Below are 22,605 nucleotides of genomic sequence, written 5' to 3' on the forward strand. Positions count from 1 at the left end.
CCGTAATCGCAGCTACTCAGGAGGCTGAGGCAGGAGAATCATTTGAACCTAGGAGGTGGAGACTGCAGTGAGCCGAGATCATGCCACTGCACTCCAGCCTGGTGACACAGCAAGACTCTGTCCCCCCCCCAAAAAAAAAAAGAACGGTAAGTAATACTAAATTGTGAGGCACTTGCCTCATGCTAAGAAATTGTAGGTGATGAGAAGACAATCAAGGTTTCTAAAGGAAGAACGTAAAGAGGAACAGCATGATCAGGGCTATGTTTCAGAAGGGAAACTGTATGAAGTACAGACTGGAATGGTAAGACACAAGAGGAAAGCAATAGAGCATAATGGCTAAGATTATGAGGTCTGAACCTAAAGACAACCTAATACAAATTCTGGGTTTATAGCTTAATAGCTCTGCAACCTTGGGCAAGTTATTTACTCTCTCTGTGCCCTCATTTTCCCCAGCTGTAAAATGGGAATAATAATAGTACTTTATCAGGCACATGCCACCACGCCTGGCTATTTTTCTTTTATTTTTGTAGAGACAGGATCTTGCTATGCTGTCCAAGCTGATCTCGAACTCCTGAACTAAAGTGAAGCTACCACCTTGGCCTCCCAGAGCACTGGGATAACAGGTATGAGCCACTGTGCCCAGCCCATAGTTTCTAATTACACCTTTTTGTATTTTATTAATTTATCTTTCTCTCACTGCCTTAAGTTCCATGAAATCACAAACTGTGTGCTCACCACTGAATTCTTAGAAATCAGTACAATAGCTGGCACAGCATGAGTGTCTTGATAAGTACTTCTCAAATAAATGAAAGATTTCAAACCATATATTTTAAATTAACTCTATTTAAAATGTAACCTTTATATAGAACCCTAGGACACACAGAAGAAGACAGTTTGAAGTAAGGGATATTTGGAGACTTGTTCCCTCTGCTTCTCCCTGGTTCTTGAGTCAGTTCTATAGTTCCGTAAAGCTTTACAGAATGCAGTGCAAAAACCATTGTTTGTTACAAACAAGTAATGTATGTCTGAAGTAAGGCAATGACCATAAAGATGCAACAGTAGCTTTGAAAACTATTTATGATAGGCCCTGACAACCAATTACAGTAGGCCCTCTGTATCCATGGGTTCCGCATCTGTGGATTTAACCAACCTGAGATCAAAAACATTTTGGAGAAAAAAAAAGCATCTGTACTGAAGATGTATAAACTTTTTTTTCTTGTCATTATTTTAAACAATACAATGTAACAACTATTTACATATTATTTACATTGCATTATATAAGTAACCCAAAGATGATTTAAACTATACGAAGGATGTGTGTAGGTTACATGCAAATATTATACCATTTTTATGTAAGAGACCTGAGCATCCAAGGATTTTGGCATCTGTGGGAAGTCCTGGAACCAATACTCCACAGATACTGAGGGACAACTGTATAAATGAAGAATGAGAAAAGGAAAATTCTTGAAGCACCTCTAAATTTCATAGCTTGAGTGAAAAATAAATGAACATGTGTGCCAAAAAGCAAGATAAGAATGTAAGAGTGGCTGGGCACAGTGGCTCACGTTTGAAATCCCAGCACTTTGGGAGGTCGAGGCAGGTGGATCACTTGAGGCCAGGAGTTCGAGATCAGCCTGGCCAACATGGTGAAACCCCATCTCCACTAAAAATACAAAAAAATTAGCCGGGCATGGTGGCAGGCACCTGCAATCCCAGCTACTTGAGAGGCTGAGGCAGGAGAATCGCTCAAACCCAGGAGACAAAGGTTGCAGTTAACCGAGATCACACGATTGCAATCCAGCCTGGGAAACAAGAGCAAAACTCCATCTCAACAAAAAAAAAAAAAAGAAAAAAAGTAAGAGTAACAATAACAATCTCCATTCATCTGAGCATAGTATCACCCCATCAAGCAAATACTATTAATACCCTCGACTTATAGAATAAATCTTTCACAATGTTAAGCAACCTGTCATGATCTTTATTAAAAAAGATCATGAGGCTAATAAGTAGCAGAATTAAGATTCAAACCCAAGTCTGTCCCACTCCAAGTCCAAAATCTAAACAGTCTTGCTATATTGGCAAGCAGTTTGAGGGTTAGGTCTTAGATGTGAGATATCTAATGGATGAACAGTTAGAAATAACCAGTAACTAATGAAAAATATGATTTGGGGTTAGAGATATGGATTTGGGTTCCATTTGGAACAGTGAATAAATGCAGAAGAGTGTCTATCAGAGGATCATACTTGCTTATAAGGCCTGTAAATGGGTGATGTACTCATTTGCCATTGAAGTTTGTTGATTTACCAAGGTCTCTGCCTTGAACAGATCTAGTGGGCCTCAGCATTAAGAGAGGAAGTAAAAAAAACTTCAGGAGAAATTCCAGATCTCTGGGGATTTGTTAGGACCTTTATATTATTTTTGTTTTGGGAGAATTTAACAGAAAGCCAGTGACACCAACGTCAACAAAAAAAATGAGACAGCAAAGGTGATAAAAAGAATACATTTGGGGATCATCATTTTCTCTCCTGCTTGAGATTCCACCGCTCTCAACAAAAATGACTATTATTTGTGTATGGCTCTTTACAACTAACGAAGTGTTTCCCGTTTACAAGATATTTCCTGTTTACCAATAATGTCACATGAACCTCACAACAGCTCTTTAAGGTGAGGGCATTATTATTTTCACTTTACCAAAGAGGAATGAAGTCCAGAAAAGTTAAGTTTACCTTGCCTAAGGTCATACAGCTAAAAAGCAACCGGGCCACGATGTAACCATGGTCTTCTGGCTCCTAATCTGGGGCTCTTTCCAGAAGACTCACCTGAGATAACATGAGCCACTCACTTATGAACCAAGAGTCATCATCCCTATGTATACTTTCACTGCATTTAAAAATAAAACAGTAGAGGGATAGTGACTGGGAAGGGGCGAATGATATGCTGGTAATGTTCTGTTTCTTGATGTAGGTGCTAGTAACACAGGTGTGTTCACCTTGTGGAAAGTCCTTGAGCTGTAAACTTTATGTACTTTTCTGTATATATGCCATACTGTAATTATTACATAACAGGCAAGCCAGGTACAGAGGCTTGCACTTGTAATCCCAACAACTCAGGAGGCTGAGATGAGAGGATCACTTGAGCCAGGAGTTCAAGACCAGCTTGGGTGACAAAGCGAGACCCCATCCCTCAAAAAAAAAAAAAAGAAAAGGAAAGGAAAAAAAAGAAAAAAATTGGTTGGGCACGGTGGCTTACACCTGTAATCTTAGCACTTTGAGAGGCCGAGGCAGACAGATCACCTGAGGCCAGGAGTTCAAGACCAGCCTGGTCAACACGGTAAAACCTCATCACTACTAAAAATACACACACACACACACACACACACACAATTAGCCAGGTGTGGCGGTACACGCCTATAATCCCAGCAACTCAGGTGGCTGAGGCACAAGAATCTCTTGAACCTGGAAGGTGGAGGCTGCAGTGAGCCGAGATCATACCACTTCACTCCAGCCTGGGTGACACAGCGAGACTCTGTCTCAAGAAAAACAACAACAAATAAAAAAAAAATTAGCCAGGTATGGTGGCATGCCTGAAGTCTCAGCTAGCTACTCAGGAGGCTAACGCAGGAGGATCACTTGAGCTCAGGAGTTTGAGGCTTCAGTGAGCTACGATTGTGCCACTGTACCTCAGCCTGGGTGACACAACAAGATCCCATCTCTTTTTTTTTTTTTTTCTTTTGAGATGGAGTTTTACTCTTGTTGCCCAGGCTGGAGTGCAGCGGCGCGATCTTGGCTCATTGCAACCTCCGCCTTCCAGTTTCAAGTGATTCTCCTGCCTCAGCCTGCCGAGTAGCTGGGATTCCAGGTGTCCACCACCACACCCAGCTAATTTTGCATTTTTAGTAGAGACAGGGTTTCACCATGTTGGCCAGGCTGGTCTTGAACTCCTGACCTTGTGATCCACCTGCCTCGGCCTCCCAAAGTGCTGGGATTACTGGCATGAGCCATCGCGCCTAGGCAATATCCCATGTCTTTAAAAAAAAAAAAAAAAAAAACGGGCAAGCAAAACAAAATCAAAACTGAGGAACACTAAGTTGGATGTGTCACATTTGTTACTCGATTTCTCAAATAGTAGCTACATATAGGACATCTACCAGTTATAAAAAGATGCACAAAATTCCTGCACACTCAAACAATATATCCACCCAATTGTCCCAATCCAGAATATCTTAGTGATGTGAATGAATCTGACAGGATTGGAAGTAACAGAAGCCCAGGAAAGGACAAAGATTTTTGTTACGAAAACAAAAATGGCATTGAAAATGGAACTATCCTACATCATCAATGCTGAGATATCTCAATTTCAGAAATAACAAAAATGTGGGGAAAAAAATGGCCAGTGACAATTGAAAGATACTACCAATTGTAAAATACATCCCAATTTCAGTGTTAAAATATTAAAAAAGCAAAAAAACAAAAAAAGCATTTTAAAACAAAGGAAATATAATATTCTAATCTCAAAAGGTAGCTCAATTGTGGGATAACAGATTTGTGAAGCACATCTCCTTGTACAAGCTCTTTGTTTTAGAGATAAGGACACTAAAGCCTTCAAGTTATTAAATAACCTTACTAAATTAAAGCTCACACATCAGAAAGTTGGTAACTACAACTAGAAAGCTGGTTCCCTGAATGCTCGTTCTCTTGCCACTACCCAGATGCTTCCTTTAAATCCAAAAGAAGATTTACATATTAATTCCACATTAAAACTCTATTTTGACTTTTATATTTCTTTACTTCATTAACTCACTAAAAAATAATAAAAGTTAACCTTTAAAAATCATTTAATTGATTTTTGGGCGCGGTGGCTCATATCTATAATCCCACCACTTTGGGAGGCTGAGGCAGGTGGATTCCTTGAGGTCAGGAGTTCCAGACCAGCCTGGCCAACGTGGTGAAACCCCATCTCTACTAAAAATACAAAAATCAGTCGGGCACGGTGGCAGGTGCCTGTATTCCCAGCTACTTGGGAGGCTGAGGCATGAGAATTGCTTGAACCCGGGAGGTGGAGGTTGCAGTGAGCCAAGATCGCAACACTGCACTCCAGCCTGGGGAACAGAGCGAGACTCAGTTTCAAAAAAAAAAAAAAAAAAAATTGAGCTGGGCGTGGTGGCTCATGCCTGTAATCCCCGCACTTCGGGAGGCTGAGGCAGGTGGATCGCCTGAGGTCAGCAGTTCGAGACCAGCCTGGCCAACACAGTGAAATCCCGTCTCTATTAAAAATACAAAAAAATAAAAAATAAAAAGAAGCTAGGCGTGGTGGCAGGTGCCTGTAATCCTAGCTACTAGGGAGGCTAAGGCAGAAGAATCGCTTGAACCTGGGAGGCGGAGGTTGCAGTGAGCCAAGATTGTGCCACTGCATTCCAGCCTGGGCAACAAGAACAAAACTCTGTCTCAAAAAAAATAATTAATTAATTAATTAAGATGAAACGATGTTTAGAAAACTTCGTTTCTTGCTTACACAAGTTTGCTCTCCTTGTTCTTCAAAACCAGTGAAGCAATACAAAGTTAGATAAAAGATAAAATTAGTAATCTCCCAGCCCCTTTCCATTCCTCTCCAAGGCCTCCTACAAGATGAGAAATGGTTACATATTTTTGTGCCCCCAAAAAACATAAATACAAATATATTGGAAAGGGTTTTGTTGCTCTGTTTTTAGAAAACTAGGTTTAAACTTCACACATTGCTCTGCAACTTATCTCATCTAACAATTTATCAACATCTCCCCCCAAGCGTCAATAACTAAAATCCTAACTCATACTTTTAAAAAGCTACATAGAAGTCCATATAAGGAATAATGTGTTCACATATTTTTCTATTGAAGGAATGGCTATTTTCAATGTTACCATTTCAAACAATGCTGTAATGAGTATCCTTGATATATTTCAAGTGAAAGAAAAAAACTATTTCTACACACATACTTTCCTTGTTGTCCCAATGTTTTGATTACTCCTGGTCTTATCATCATCCCTCCCTCCCTTGCTCAGAGAATCATCCTCAGGGTTCAGTGTGATGACAGAGAACGAAGTAATTTGGAGAATGTTAAGATAAGACACGTGATAGTGACTGTTGGTAAATTGAAAATGGCCTGTCTTGGCTGCCTCTCCCAGTCACTTGCACATGCTCTCCCCCTCCTCTCCTTACATGTGCTCCCTGTTCTGGTCCCAGCAGCTGCTTCCAACTCAATTGATGTGAAAAGAGTTGCCTACTTTGTCATACTCCTAACCCTGGCAAGTGCAGACAGGCCCAGGAGCTCTCCAAACAATTGGGAAGGAGAAAAAATACATTATCACTGTGAAATAATATAATACAGAGGTATCTAGAGTAAAATGTAAAACTCTCTCTTCATTAAGCCTCAATCCACATTTGCCAGTGGCACTCCCCAGCTCACAAGTGACCACTGTTAGAAGTCTGTTGTACAATCTTTCGGATTTTTCCTAAGCATGTACACCTACAGGTATATAGTCACATACAGGTATGTATGTTTGGTCCACATACCTGTAATCATACCATATGTTCTGCAACTTGCCCTTTTCACGTAAAAATTTCTTTGATATATTTCCATACCAGCACATAATAGATTCCTCACATTTTTAAATAACTTTTTTTGAGACACAGTCTCACTCTGTCACCCAGGCTGGAGTGCAGTGGTGCCATCATGGCTCACTGCAACCTCGACCACCTGGGCTCAGGTGATCCTCCCACCTCAGCCTCCCGGTAGCTGGGATTACAGGTGTGCACCACCATACCCAGCTAATTTTTTTGTAGAGATGGGGTTTCACCATGTTGCCCAAACTGCTCTCAAACTCCTAGGCTCAAACAATCCACCCACCTTGCCCTCCCAAAGTGCTGGGATTACAGGTGTGAGCCATCGTGGCTGGCAATTCCTTACACTTTTAAAAGCTTAAAAAAATCCTATGGTAAGAATGTGCCACAACTTTTTTTTCCCATTTTGCTACATCTGGACATTTAAGTTGTTCACAGTGTTTTGCCATGTCAAAGAATGCTGCATTGATAACACTGGCAGCACATCTCTAATTTTACATACAAGCTAATATTTCTCTAGAATATATACCAATAATTAGAATTGATGGGTTGAGAAGCTTGTGTATTTTAAATGTTAACAGACATTCCCAAATTACCATCTAAAACTGTGTACTAGTTTATAGTATCACCAACAGAGGATAAAAATTCCCATCTATACCCTTCTACCAACATATTTTATCAATATATAAGATAGAACATATTATTGTTTTAATTTATATCTTATTTCCAGAAAAGTTAAACATCTCCTCACATGTGCAACTGTTCATTCTTATTTCTTATGAAAGGTATTACCATTTTGATTTTAAACATGAGGGTTCAGAGATGCTAGAGTGACACAACCAGTAAGTAGCAGACATCAAAGCTTTTTTTTTTTTTTTTTTTTAACAATTTCCCATCAAAACTAGGCCTCTTTTTGTCAAGTGTACTTCCCCCTACCAGCAGCCAGCAAACTATAGCCTGTAAATTAGTAGCCCATATTTTGTAAATCAGGTTTTACTAAAACATAGCCACGCCCATTCATTTAAGTATTGTCTACGGCTGCTTTTGTTCTCCAATGGCAGAGGTGAGTAGTTACAACCATATGGTCTGCAAAGCCTAAAATATTTACTACTGGGGTCTAAACAGAAACAATAACTTGGCCGGGCACAGCGACTCACACCCGTAATCCCAGTACCTTGGGAGGCTGAAGTGGGTGGACTGCTTGAGCCAAGGAGTTCGAGACCAGCCTGGGCAACATGGCAAGATTCCATCTCTACAAAAATTACAAAAACAGCCAGCTGGGGTGGCACACACCTATAGTCCCAGATACTCGGGAGGCTGAGGTGGGAGGACTGCTTGAGCCTGGGAGGCCAAGGCTGTGGTGAACCATCATTGCACCACCACATTCCAGCCTGGGAGACAGAGTGAGACTTCATGTCAAAAAAACAAAACACACACACACACAAAAAAAGAAAACTAAAGAAAAGTTCAAGTCTGGGCACAGTGGCGAAGGCCTGCAATCCCAGTACTTTGGGAGGCCGAGCGAGTCCCCATCTCTACAAAAAATAAAAAAAAATAGGCCAGGCACGGTAGCCCACACCTGTAATCCCAGCATTTTGGGAGGCCGAGGTGGGCGGATCACAGGTTAGGAGAATCGAGACCATCCTGGCCAACATGGTGAAACTCCATCTCTACTAAAATTACAAAAATTAGCTGGCTGTGGTGGCATGTACCTGTAAACCCAGCTACTCAGGAGGCTGAGGCAGGAGAATCACTGGAACCAGGGAGTTGGAGGCTGCAGTGAGCCAAGATCGTGCCACTGCACTCCAGCCTGGCAACACAGCAAGACTCTGTCTAAAAAAATTAAAAAATTAAAAATTAGCCAGGCACAGGGGTGTGTGCCTGTAGTTACAGCTACTTGGGAGGCTGAGGCAGGAGAACCAAGCAGTTCCAGGTTGCAGTGAGCTATGATCGCACCACTGCACTCCAGAATCTGGGTGAGAGAGCAAGACCCTGTCCCAAAACAAAAAAAGAAAAGCTTCTCAGTGGGGATTAGTGATGGTCTAATTGGCCACAGCCAGAGCATGGCTATGTTACAGTGTGTGGTTCATTTTCTAATAAATTTATATGCAGTACAGGTCTGGTATATAATCCCAAAGGAAAGAGCCCAAAACACTCAAATGAAGTCAAAAGACTTATCTTTACTTCGGGGTTGCAACACCAAAAGATTTCCTATGCACTACTCTTCATCTTCCTTGTTTCTTTTTTTTTTTTTTTTTTTTTTTGGAGACTGAGCCTCATTCTGTTGCCCACGCTGGAGTGCAGTGGTACAATCATAGCTTACCACAGCCTCAACCTCCCAGGCTCAAGCGATCCTCCTTCCTCAGACTCCTGAGTAGCCGGGACCACAAGTGGGAGCCACCACACCTGGCAAATTTTTGTATTTTTTTGTAGAGACAGGGCCTTGCCATGTTGCCTAGGCTCATCTCGAACTCCTGGGCTCAAGCAATCCTTCTGCCTCTGCCTCCCAAAGTGCTGGGATTATAGGCATGAGCCACCGTGCCCGGCCCCTTATTTAATTTTGTCTAATGGGAAACAAACAAATCTGGTTCCTACTGTCCTTCAGTGATTTTGACAATGTAGTTCCTACCCACACACCACAATAATACAAAACCAAAGCAAGCTCCACTATGTCTACTGCTAAACACCCCCAACAAACACACATACACACCACACCACCCCACAACCCACCCCCACCCCACACCACACCACACAACCCAACACAGCTGTCTCCTTCCCTTTTGCTAGCAGATTCGCTAGGAAGCAGCTGAACATTTCCAGCATGTCAAGGGCCCCTGACCATTGTGGGGAAGGAAGGCCAATTCTCCCCTCTAGATTGTACCCTTCTGAAGATCCTGGCCATGAAAGAAGTCATTTCTACAGAGAATTTTAAGCCATTCAATTCCTGTACGGCAGGCAGGGAAGGTGTCATCCTCCCCATTTCATCAGTGGAGGAACTCAGTGTAACTTATTTCATTTCCTCTTACTTCAAAAGGTCACTTTAAGTAATAGGGTCATTTAGGTAATATCAGTGATCTTTTCAATTTCTCCTCGCATTCTCTCCCAAATTTTGGTTTTACAAAATAATGGTTAAAAAAAAAAAAAGCTATCATACTCTCCAGGAAATTTAACTTAATATAGAATTTTGAATGAGAAATTAATAATCAAAGAACAGTGCATTTTAGGCGGGGTGCGGTGGCTCATGCCTGTAATCCTAACACTTTGGAAGGCCAAGGCGGGTGGATCACCTGAGGTCAGGAGTTCGAGACCAGCCTGGCCAACATGGTGAAACCCTGTCTCTACTTAAAATACAGAAAATTAGCTGGGTGTGGTGGTACGCACCTGTAATTCCAGCTACTTAGGAGGCTGAGGCAGGAGAATCGCTTGAACCCGGGAGGTGGAGGTTGCAGTGAGCTGAGATCGCGCCATTGCACTCCAGACTGAGGGACAAGGGCGAGATTTCGTCTCAAAAAACAAACAAACAAAGAACAGTGCATTTTCTTACACAAATAAACAGGTATTAAGTGGTTCTCTGGATAGGAACTTGGCAATACATATCAACCTTAATGCCTGTAATCCTAGCACTTTGGGAGGCTGAGGCAGGTGGATCACCTGAGGTAAGGAGTTCGAGACCAGCCTGACCAACACGGAGAACACCATCTTAAAAAAATACAAAATTAGCCAGGCATGGCAGCACATGCATGTAATTCCAACCACTCGGGAGGCTGAGGCAGGAGAATTGCTTGAACCTGGAAGGTGGAGGTTGCAGTGAGCTGAGATCGTGCCATTGCACTCCAGCCTGGGCAACAGGAGTGAAACTCCATCTCAAAAAAAAACAAAAAACGAAAAACAAAACCTTGATATTTGGGCCAGGTGTGGTGGTGGCACATGCCCAAAATCCCAGCACTTTGGGAGACTGAGGTGGAAGGACTGCTTGAACCCAGGAGTTCAAGACCAGCCTAGGCAACATAGTGAGACCTCATCTCTACAAAAAAAATAAAAAATTAGCCAGGTATGGTGGTGCACACCTGTGGTCCCAGTTACTCGGGAGGCTGATGTGAGAGGATCACTTGAACCCCAGAAGGTTGAGACTGCAGCGAGCTGTGATCACACCACTGCACTCCAGCCTGGGTGACAGAGTGAGACCCTGTCTCAAAACAAAGAAACAAAGAAACAAAAATGTTCATATTTGGCGGGGTATGGTGGCTCATACCTGCACCAGGAGGATCTCTTGAGGCCAGGAGCTCGAGACCAGCAATCTTCTCGCCTCAGCCTCCCAAAGTGCTGGTGCTAGGATGACAGGCATGAGCCACTGCACCCAGCCTAAACTAGTAAATTTTGTTACGTACATTTTACCAAAACTAAAAAAAAAAAAAAAAAAAGCTGGCTGGGTACAGTGGTTGAAGCCTATCACCCCAGCACTTTGGAAGGCCAAGTTAGGATTGCTTGAGCCCAGGAGTTCAAGACCAGCCTGGGCAACACAGTGAAACCATGTCTCTACAAAAAATTTAAAAATTAGTCAGGTGTGGTGCTGCACACCTGTAGTCCCAGCTACTCAGGAGGCTAAGGTGGGAGGATCACCTGAGTCTGAGCTTGGGAGGCTGAAACTGTAATAAGCTGTGATCATACTACTGCACTCTAGCCTGGGTAACAGAGTGAGATCTTGTGGTAAAAAAAAAAAGAAGCTCATGTTCTTTCATCAAACAATTCCAATCACAGAAATAAAAGTTTAGGAAACAATCTGAAATACAAAGATATATGGACATTAACAGAATTATTTATCATTCTGAAAAACTGAAGAAAAACTAAATATCTAACAATAACTTAAATTATGACATGAATATACATATGATGAAATCTTTTTTTTTTTTTTTTTTTTTTTTGGAGACGGAGTCTCGCTCTATCGCCCAGGCTGGAGTGCAGTGGCCGGATCTCAGCTCACTGCAAGCTCCGCCTCCCGGGTTTACGCCATTCTCCTGCCTCAGCCTCCCGAGTAGCTGGGACTACAGGCGCCCGCCACCTCGCCCAGCTAGTTTTTTTGTATTTTTTAGTAGAGATGGGGTTTCACTGTGTTAGCCAAGATGGTCTCGATCTCCTGACCTCGTGATCCGCCTGTCTCGGCCTCCCAAACTGCTGGGATTACAGGCTTGAGCCACCGCGCCCGGCCTATATGATGAAATCTTAAGCAGTCACTTAAAATGTTTTAAATAAGTTTGGCTGGGTACAGTGGCTCACACCTATAATCCCAGCACTTTGGAAGGCTGAGGTGGGAGGATTGCTTAAGCCCAGGAGTTCAAGACCAGTCTGGGCAACATAGTGGACTCCACTTCTACAAAAAATAAAAACAAAAAAAATTAGCTGGGCATGATGGCATGCGCCTGTAGTCCCAGCTACTTGGGAAGCTAAAGCAGGAAGATCACTTGAGCCCAGGAGCTCAAGGCTACAGTGAGCTAGGACTGCAACGGTACCACTGCACTCCAGCCTGAGTGACAAAGCAAGGCCCCATCTCTGGGGAAAAAAAAAAAAAAAAAAAGTTTTAAATAATTTTAATGACATAGGGAAATACTCAAGAAATGTTGAATTTTAAAAGCAGGATATAGGCTGGGTGCAGTGGCACATGCCTGTAATCCCAGCCCTTTGGGAGGCCAAGGCAGGTGAATTGCTTGGGCTCAGGAGTTCAAGACCAGCCTGGGGAACATGGTGAAACCCTATCTCTACAAAAAATACAAAAATTAGCCGGGCACAGTGGCATGCACCTGTAGTCCCAGCTATTTGGGAGGCTGAGGTAGGAGGATCACTTGAGCCCAGGAGGTTGAGGCTGCAGCGAGCTGTGATCGTACCACTGCACTCAAGCCTGGGTGAGAGAGTGAGACCCTGTCTCAAAAAAAAAAAAAAAAAAGAAGGCAGGATAAAACTATTATGGTATGGCCCCATTTTAAAAACTATATATATAAATATTTATAGACAGATAGATATATCATATACATATCTATCCCTCTCCCCACATACTTGTGAGTTTGTATATGTGTATGTATACTTGTAAGGAAGTATACCAAATAGTGTTCATTTCTGAGTTGTAGAATTATGGGTGCCTTTTACTTTCTCCCTTAACACATTATTTTTCATGTTTTCTAAATAGCACCATCATATACAATTAGGAAAAAATTAGTTTCATATTGTTTAATCTAGTATTTGTAGATATGTATCATAAAAAAAACCAAAAACATAGACAAAAACTTATGCATAATAATGTTCATGTAAAGATACACAAAAAACTATTAATATATAATGGTTACTTCTGCAGGGCAGAACGAGGGCAAAGACTTTTTGGGGACTTGTTATATCTATTACAAAAATGATTTGAAAAAAATTCCATTATTATTTTAAAAAACCTGAAAGCATATAAAAATCCTATATGATAGACTATTATGCAGCCATTACAAATATTTATGAAGCGTATATATAAATTTATATAATGAAAAAATGGTAAATGGGGAAAAAAGCAGAATATAAAATTTTAGGTAATATATGATCTGGAAATTGCAAAACCAGAAATATGCAAGCACAAAATACTAAAAGAAAATATGCTAAAATAAGAACAGTAGTTTTCTCCAGATAGTGGGATTATGGGTGGTTTCAGTTTTCTGAAAACTTCTCTGTGTTTTTCACATGTCCTAGAATGAGTATATACTATTTTCCAATCAGGCTCAAAAAATGTTTTTGGTTTCTGCCCTATAATGAAAAGCCCGCTCCTTGTGAGAAATTTTATCCACAAAGAATTATCAGTAGTAAGCAATCCACTAGCAATAAGACTGTTCATAATGTATATGCCTAAGAAAATCATCTTTGGTGGGTAGTGAGCTCAGTTTAAAGGGACACAGCTCTGACCACTTCCTGCCTTCTTGCTTTTGGAGTTGTTTTAGTAAATATAACTGAGGAATCAAGATCCCAAACAGGAGATGCCTGACAAACTTTATACTGTATTATAAGAACCAGGACCACCACTTTCTCTCAACCTAACCTCTAAGACTTTACACCGAAGAACAGACAAGACTTAAATAACATAGATTGGGTCATGTTAGTCTGTAAATCAAAAACACTTAATAGCTAATTCCATGAAGAATAAAATCCAAATCTCTTAGCATGACACTTAAGGTTCTCTAAGATCCAACCCTCAAAATTTCCTCCCCAGCCTCATCTTCCCCTCATTCCCTAAAATATCCTCTATCTCAGGCACATTTTCCCCATGTGGAAACGCCAGGCATTTTCCAAGCTCTGTGCCTTTGCCCATGGTGTGACCTCCATCAAATGCCCTGTCTCCTAAACCTACTGAACTCCTGTTATTCCTTTACAACCTAGCTAAAATGCCTTCTCCCTTCAGAAACTCTCCTTATCGCTCCCACAATCAGGAACAATTGTTCTTTCCTCTACATGCTCCCATATTGCTTGTTCCTCTGCAAACTTAATTACAATCCTCCCTGGGTGGATGCTAGCTGTAATACTTGTTTCATTTTACTAAACTCCTGGAGGGCAGAAACCATTTTAAAATCATTTCTAAGGCCAGGCGCGGTGGCTCAAGCCTGTAATCCCAGCACTTTGGGAGGCTGAGACGGGCGGATCACGAGGTCAGGAGATCGAGACCATGCTGGCTAACACGGTGAAACCCCGTCTCTACTAAAAAATACCAAAAAAAAAAAAAAAAAAAAAATAGCCGGGCGAGGTGGCGGGCGCCTGTAGTCCCAGCTACTCGGGAGGCTGAGGCAGGAGAATGGCGTGAACCCGGGAGGCGGAGCTTGCAGTGAGCCGAGATCGCGCCACTGCACTCCAGCCTGGGCGACAGAACGAGACTCCGTCTCAAAAAAAAAAAAAATAAAATAAAATCATTTCTACTCTAGCACACTGCTTGCACACAATAGGTACTAAATATGCTGCCTGAGTAAATGACAGCCAATTGGCCCTAATCTGAATTCTTTCAGTGGTACAGCCATGGATGGCAAATTGTCAAAGAAGCTAGTCCCTCTAATTGCAAGTTATATATGTAGCACGAGTGACCAGCAGAAAATGTCAAGGGCTTGCCACTTTATGAGGACTGGCAAGATGACTACGTTTACACAATCCTAATTAAAACTAAAGGGCACTGAGGGAAAAGAAGAGAAATAGGAAGATTAAGAGGTATGGATTCTACAGGTCACCTCCTCTCCTTAGTGAGCTTGCTAGGCACTAGGCTGGAAGATCTGGGCTACAAAGTAGCCTATTTTATCTTTGGGGTCACCTGTAGGATCTAAGTATTGAAAAGCAACTGATTAGGCCACTTTGTCCTCCAGCAATTGGCTCTGCTCTTGGGCATTAACTTCTAATTCTGGTACACAAGGCTCTTTCTCTAAATGAATCCCACTGTACCAATCATGAGGAGAATCCCTTTAAAGAAAGGCTTGAAATTAGTAACAGCAGGAAACAAAGTCTCACAATTGTCTGAATCACAATATTTACACTGTCCATTTTGATGAAATTCACCCCCACCTCCTTCAAACAGTAAGTCCTACCAAGGAATGACTTCTCTCAGGACTAACATGTCCTGTGATTGTTTTTCAGGAGCAATCTTCCAGTGCCTGCTTCTCATTAAATAGCTACTTAATGTTTGATCATCCAGCTGTGACTCTAAGTAGAGAGTAAAGTAACTATAATTTAGGAAGTAAAAAGGAAATTCCACTCCTACCCCAAGTCCAGTAGTCAAACAGCTTAGAATAGACATTTCCCTACCTCAGACCTCCTTCGGCTTATCCAATTTTCAGATCTAGAACTTTTAGCATCTCTTAACTTTTCCAATATAAAAATGAGGAAAACAATGTTTAAAGAAAGAAAGAGAACTGCAAATGATTATACAGTAACTTAGTGACAGAATCTTTTGAACAGGCTGTCTAATACCTCATTTTACTGATCAGTTTTTTTTTTTTTTTTTTTTTTTTTTGAGACAGAGTCTTGCTCTGTCGCCCAGGCTGGGGTGCAGTGGCCGGATCTCAGCTCACTGCAAGCTCCGCCTCCCGGGTTTAGACCATTCTCCTGCCTCAGCCTCCCGAGTAGCTGGGACTACAGGCACCCGCCACCTCGCCCGGCTAGTGTTTTTTTTTTTTTTTATTTTTTAGTAGAGACGGGGTTTCACCGTGTTAGCCAGGATGGTCTCGATCTCCTGACCTCGGGATCCGCCCGTCTCGGCCTCCCAAAGTGCTGGGATTACAAGCTTGAGCCACCGCGCCCGGCCCTGATCAGTTTTCAAGACCACCATTTCCAGGAACAGATTACAGGGCACTATAATATAATCAGCTTAATTTGCATATATTCAAGGTAACAGCCCCTATGCTTGACCCCTTCACCATCTTCCTGCCTACCTTTTTTCAAACCCACAACGGCTAACAACAAAAAACAAATCAAGGTAGTGATTTAATACATCATTTCTCCCTAAAACAGACTGGAGCTACCAAACCATCTGCTTCAGCCTCACCACCTGGGACTCATCTTGATTGATTTGGGTGTGCTGGTGGGCAGTGGCTGCCATAGCCTGAAGAACTCTTCCAACTCTTTCTGTGGGTCTTCTGGAGATGGGACTGCAACGGCTCCTCAGCTGCAGTTTCCTATAGAGCAACATGTTTCAACTCTTTTCAGCCCTCAACACACTTGTGATTTGGGAAAAGTACCAGGAAAAAGACCAGTTTTTGGCAGGGCGCGGTGGCTCACGCCTGTAATCCTAGCACTTTGGGAGGCCAAGGCGGGTGGATCACTTGAGGTCAGGAGTTTAAGACCAGCCTGGCCAACATGGTGAAACCCTGTCTCTACTAAAAATACAAAAAATTAGCTGGGCATGGTGGCACATGCCTGTAATCACAGCTACTAGGGAGGCTGAGGCAGGAGAACCGCTTGAACCCGAGAGGTAGAGGTTGCAGTGAGCCGAGATCCTGCCATTGCACTCCAGCCTGGGTGACAGAGACCCTGTCTACAAAAAAAAAAAAAGAAAGGCCAGTTTTCTCCACTATCTAGTCACCCCAATGTATAAGCAAGCATAGGCACAGTCACTATAAAGGAAAGTGACTTGTTTTCCAGCAGACATTTCTAATCTTATTAAATCAAATGAAAACTGCAATCAAAATACTCTCCTTAGGAAGTTATTTACTTATTCTAACAAAACACTTCTTTGGGAGCTGCTTTTAAAGTCTACTCCATGTGAGACAAACAGAAAAATTTGGTGTTACTGTTTTATAGTCACACCTCATTCTTCACCAAAAAAGGTATGGCCTTGCATGACTTTTTGGCTCACAGCATCTTCTGGCTGTTTCTAAAAACTGAATCCACCAAGCTAAGAGTAAAGATTTGCTACCTCTGAGCATACTCAAAGATTGGCTCAGAGGTAATCTGAGGCAATGACACCATCACCAAAGGAAATCTTTTTTTTTTTTGAGACGGAGTCTCGCGCTGTCACCCAGGCTGGAGTGCAGTGGCCGGATCTCAGCTCACTGCAAGCTCCGCCTCCCGGGTTCACGCCATTCTCCTGCCTCCGCCTCCCGAGTAGCTGGGACTACAGGCGTCCGCCACCTCGGCCGGCTAGTTTTTTGTATTTTTAGTAGAGACGGGGTTTCACCGTGTTAACCAGGATGGTCTCGATCTCCTGACCTCGTGATCCGCCCGTCTCGGCCTCCCAAAGTGCTGGGATTACAGGCTTGAGCCACCGCGCCCGGCCTTCACCAAAGGAAATCTAAAGGCTGAGAACACAATTACTTTGAAGGGGTCAAACTTATAAACATTGTAATTGCCCCATAATTACAATCAAGGGGGCAAGACATGTACAATATCTGTCACATTTGTTCAGTTATTACATTACTTTATAATTACACATTATATAATGATAAATTTCGGCCCTGGAAGAAATCTTCAAGATCATATAATCCAAACTGTCCCTTTATACATATGAGAAAAGTTCAGTCCATTGATGTTATGCAATTTGTCCCTGGTCACACATCTGGTTAGCAACAGTCAGGACGAGAAACCCAGACACCCGAACTCCCAGCATAATGCACCCATACATACTTATGCATACAGCTCCTCCTCCCCTGCTTCTCACTTCCTTCATTCCCCTGATGAAAAGGGACATAAATAACTTGGGACACTAAAGCACACCAAGAATGGTTCTGAAACCCAGTAGTGGAGAAATAATGGCTTAAAGAACAGGACTTCTCTGTAGTGGCCTCAATGGCCAATGTTTAGTGTCTGGCTCACAAGAGTTCTGGGCAATCTACCTCAGAGCAAGGTCCAGAGAAAACCTCTGGACACCACCCTACCACAGTTAGAAAAATATCTTTATTAAACCTCTCTGCTCTCCTCCTACAGTAACCTATTTGCTTCAAATAATTCAAAGACAGTCATTTTGAAGAACCTGAGTCAGGGAAAAAGTAAATAGTAGAGCTCCTGCTCAGGACAAATCTGACCTATGAAAAAGCAGAGGGCAGGAACCATTTTGACTTACCTCCTGGTAGAAGCCTCCACACACTAGAACAGGGTGATCCCCGGCAGTCTGGCTTTGTTTCCACCTAGGGAAGGGGCAAAGGGACAGGAATGATTATTCATTCCCCTAACCCACCCACTCTTGGTCAGCTCAGCCTCACGGTATCCTGGGCAACCCCAGTATTCTGTGGATCGGACAGCAAGCAGAAGGGAAGCCATGCAGGCCAGGTCAATGGGGTGAGTCAGTGGCAGAGCAGGAAGAGTCACTGGGGCAGAAATTCTGGCCTTCCGTGGCAAGACTGCCAAGCCACACCCACACTTGGTCAGCACTGTGAAGGCCCTGCCCTCTTAGGATTTCAGTCTCTAAGTCAGAAAGCTGCTTCCTCAGGAGGCCCCACACCACTCTCATTTTCAAGTGTCTCTCCTCCTGCTAAAAAATCTTCCACAGTTTTCTTCTCCCTAAAGCATCTTATCTAAATTCTTTGGCTTAACTTTCCAAATCCTCCATTATATGGCCTCAAGTCATTTATTCAACCTTATTTCCCACTATTCTACAGAATACACTCTGAATTGATCAAGCCAATCTTCCCACTTCTCTCTGCGTGAGCCAAGCCTTTTCTCATTTCCCTGCCTTCAATTATCCAGGAGTGGTAAATTCAAACGTCGTCAGGGGTCAGGCAACTAACAGAAACAAATGATCCAGGCAAGGTGCAGTGGCTGACAGCGGTAATCCCAGCACTTTGGGAGGCTAAGGTGGGCGGCTCACTTGAGCTCAGGAGTTCGGGACCAGCCTGGGCGACATAGAAAAACTCTGTCTCTACAAAAACACAAAAATTTAGCCGGGTGTGGTGGATTGTGCCTGGGTTCTACCTACTTGGGAGGTTGCAGTGAGCTGAGACTGCACCACTGGATTCCAGCCTGGGCAAAGGAGCGAAACCTTGTATCCAAACAAAACAAAACAAAACAAAACAAAACAAAACAAAACAAAATGATCCAGCGGGGCACACGGCAGATCTAGGAAACGTTGCACTCCCATAAAGGCATTCAAATATTTTAATTCAAATATTTATGTGGTATCTCATTGTGAGCATCACAGTAACCTTTTTTTTGAGACGGAGTCTCGCTCTGTTGCCCAGGCTGCAGTGCAGTGGCCAGATCTCAGCTCACTGCAAGCTCCGTCTCCCAGGTTTACGCCATTCTCCGGCCTCAGCCTCCCGAGTAGCTGGGACTACAGGCGCCCACCACCTCACCCAGCTAGTTTTTTTGTATTTTTTAGTAGAGACAGGGTTTCACCGTGTTAGCCAGGACGGTCTCGATCTCCTGACCTCGTGATCCGCCCGTCTCAGCCTCCCAAAGTGCTGGGATTACAGGCTTGAGCCACCGCGCCTGGCCACAGTAACCTTTTAAATAGTTATTAATACTTTATCTTGCAAATGAGGAAACTTCTCCAAGGTTAGGTAACTGGCAAAATGCTGGGCACAGTCTCTAGACCTATCTGATGCCAAAGCAAGAGCTCTATACTATTAGGCTTCTAGCAGTACAAACACCATGGAAGATACAGAACCCTCAAAGTCACTTTTCATGATACACAACCTTAATAGTAGGATGGAAAGCCCAAATCACAGCTTATCTAACCATATCCCAACTGCCTCCAATTCTGTCCATCTTCCAAACCCCATCTTTCTGCCAAAGTATTTCATTCCTAGTTATTCCAAGTCCTACTGAATTCCTTCTTCTGTAAATTCCTACAGGGTTTATAGATTAGATAGCACAAATAAGTGCTAACTTATATACTGTCTTACAAAATCAGATACTGCTTCTATGTATTTTAGTGTCAGCCTCATCAATCAAACTATTGTATTAAACTATATAGTTCTTCTACCAAAAACGCCTAACCTGAATCTAATCCAGAAGAAACAATCAAACAAATGCTATGAAAGATAAAAAGGCATTCAGATTAAAAAAGAACTGTTCAAAGTTAAAGCAGACGAAAGACATCACAGTCATTACAACTAAGTGCATAAATACACGCGTGATCCTTCAGTGAATCTTGAATTTTAAAAAACTCAATAAAAAACATTATTGGGAAAATACAAGAAATCTGAACAAGTACTGTACATTGGATGCACTGAATCAATGTTAAGTTTCCTGCATGTTAACAGTACTGTAGTTATACAGGAAGATACCTTTTTCTTATGAAATACTTTTTTTTCTTATGAAATACTTTTCTTATGAAATGTTGAAATAAGGATTAAATAATATGATATTTACATCTAACAGTCAAAAAGATTCAGAAAAGGATAAATAGAGAGCAAATTTGGCAAAATGTTAATAGGGAAGCTAAATGAAAAGTATATAAGTATTTGTTATATTATTTTGCAAAATATCTATAGGTTTGAAAATTTTCAAACTAAAAAAATTTAGTAAGGAGGGAAATCCTGTATTATATACTTTTTTATATACTCAGATCTGTGACAGATATAATAGGCACTCATTACATTAGGTATCTGCTCACTACCTAAGAAAACTGGGCATTTGGAGGTCAGCAATCAGACAGAGTCCACTTTGCTGCAGCTCATGAGGTGTATAGCAGGAAATTCTTAGGGAATAAGAGGTTTCTCCAAAACTCACATTGTCTCACCACAGGAAATCTAGAAAAGCAGGCAATTACCTCACTTCTCATTGAGGCCATCACAGAAGTACAGGCACTGAACAAATGCCCACTTACAGGGCTGAATGCAGTTGCTGCCCACACATTGGTACCCAGTGGTAAGGTGGATACAATGTGACCTCAGAGGACCAAGTGTTGAGGTCACATAGCATCCACCTTGCCACCGGGTACCAAAAATTTGACAACATGCAAAACAAGTGTCTCTGGCCAGTCACAGGAAGGCACTCAAGTATCAAATAAACATGCCTGAAATACATGCAGTCTTTCCTTCTCACCAGATAAACCAGTTCTCAGCTGCAATAAAGCAGAAGAAATCTGCAAGGCTGAATCACTGGCATTTCCTGTGCAGACTTCAAAGAAACTGGCCCTTCAATAGGACAGAAAGAGCAGGCGACACAGCTGCCAAAAGAGGCCTCAACCCAGGATCATGCTATGCAATAAAGCCTTCTCTCCCTTCTACAGCCATCAGATACATCATTTTTACTTTTGCCAAATGGCCCCTTATTAGGGCAACTGATTATCTAATGGTCAACCCTTTACCTTGGTTCTCTCCTCCCCTCAATGAGACCCAAGATACTGGCCTTCCAGACAGCTTCTCCCCCAATTTTCCAGAGGAATAGTCAAAACCATTCCCCTAAAACCTCTATTAACTGGAGTAAAATGTATAGTGCTGTGACATGGAATTTGCTTCTCAAACCTATCAGGTTTAGCCTTTTTACCAAAGACTTAGAATGAAAACCTAGAAGGCCTGCTTGTCAAGCTTTGGAATTAAACTGTGAATCATAGACAATACAATGTTTTTAGATTTAACCAGGCAAGAAAATCTCAATAGGTCTGATGTTACCAAAAAATAAGAAATAATGTAACAGAATTAAGTATAAAGTCCTGTATTTAGAATAAGAAAACCAAATCAACAATCATAGAATAGTAGAGACTGGTACAGAAGTTCAAACTGCTATAAAAAGGCTGCCTTTGGCCAGACGCAGTGGCTCACACCTGTAACCCCAGCACTTTGGGAGGCTGAGGCAGGTGGATCACTTGAGGTCAGGAGTTCAAGACCAGACTGGCCAACATGGTGAAACCCTGTCTCTACTAAAAATACAAAAATTGGGCCAGACGCAGTGGCTCACGCCTGTAATCCCAGCACTTTGGGAGGCCAAGGCGGGCGGATCACCTGAGGTTGGGAGTTCGAGACCAGCCTGACCAACATGAAGAACCACCATCTCTACTAAAAATACAAAAAAAAAAATAGCTGGGCTTGGTGGCACATGCCTGTAATCACAGCTACTCAGGAGGATGAGGCAGAAGAATCACTTGAACCTGGGAGACAGAGGTTGCGGTGAGCCGAGATTGCGCCATTGCACTCCAGCCTGGGCACCAGGAGTGAAACTCCGTCTCAAAACACAAAAAAATCCCCAAAAATTAACCAGGCAGTAGTGGTGTGCGCCTGTAATCCCAGCTACTCAGGAGGCTGAGGCAGGAGAATCACTCGAACCTGGGAGGCAGAAGTTGCAGTGAGCAGAGATTGCACCACTGTACTCCAGTCTGGGCAATAGAGCGAGGGTCCATCTCAAAAAAAATAAAAAGAAGTAGTTTCTGTAAAGTACTTTGAACAGTGCCTAGTTCACAGCATATACTGGAAAAAAAAAAAAGTCACCTATTGCTATTACTAACTGTTGATAGAACAGATCAGGCTGGGTGTGGTGGTTCATGCTTGTAATCCCAGCACTTTGAGAGAATTGCTTGAGCTCAAGAGTTTGAGATCAGCCTGGGCAACATAGAGAGACCTCGTCTCTACTAAAAATAAAGAG

General features: G+C 42.4%; 1 protein-coding gene across 5 annotated transcripts in view; it reads right to left on the reverse strand.

Moving 5' to 3' along the window:
- LOC105468693 (nuclear mitotic apparatus protein 1) overlaps window positions 1-22,605 on the reverse strand; it is an 80,373-nt gene that overhangs the window by 51,071 nt on the left and 6,697 nt on the right. For 4 of the 5 annotated variants that reach the window (XM_011718919.2, XM_011718916.3, XM_011718918.2 and 1 more), the window contains exon 2: window positions 18,146-18,209. The gene's annotated coding sequence lies outside the window, so the exon portion shown is untranslated. Of the gene's footprint in view, window positions 1-18,145; window positions 18,382-22,605 lie in introns of those variants that run through there. The other variant, XM_071075215.1, reaches the window with a different exon arrangement.

Source organism: Macaca nemestrina, chromosome 12 (assembly GCF_043159975.1).
Source record: "Macaca nemestrina isolate mMacNem1 chromosome 12, mMacNem.hap1, whole genome shotgun sequence".
Classification (NCBI taxonomy): domain Eukaryota; kingdom Metazoa; phylum Chordata; class Mammalia; order Primates; family Cercopithecidae; genus Macaca; species Macaca nemestrina.